Source organism: Nematolebias whitei, chromosome 2 (assembly GCF_014905685.2).
Source record: "Nematolebias whitei isolate Nwh7 chromosome 2, NemWhi1, whole genome shotgun sequence".
Classification (NCBI taxonomy): Eukaryota; Metazoa; Chordata; class Actinopteri; order Cyprinodontiformes; family Rivulidae; genus Nematolebias; species Nematolebias whitei.
In genome coordinates, this window is record NC_056499.1 from 61558896 (window position 1) to 61559270 (window position 375).

Consider the following 375-nt stretch of genomic DNA (forward strand, 5'->3'; position numbering starts at 1 on the left):
TGGCCACCAGAAATGAGTCCTCGTGAGGGCGAGCATGCGGTTCACTCCAGGGTGGCAAGAGAGCTTGTTGGTGTGAAGCCACTGGAGCACCTCAGACCGCACGCTGGAGGGAACAAAGAGGGTACCAGGAGGGCCACCACCAGGGTCGGGTTCGGCGAGGAGAGCCTGTTGAACGGTGGCGGTGATAGGCCAAGAAAGGGAGCCAACAATACACGAGGACGGGATGATGGGGTTAGAGATCTCAGGCGAATCGGGAGGAGCAAACTGCCTGGAAAGAGCATCAGGCTTAATGTTTTTAGAGCCAGGGCGAAAAGTCAAAACAAAATTAAAGCGATTAAAGAAAAGCGACCAACGAGCCTGACGGGGGGGGGGGGG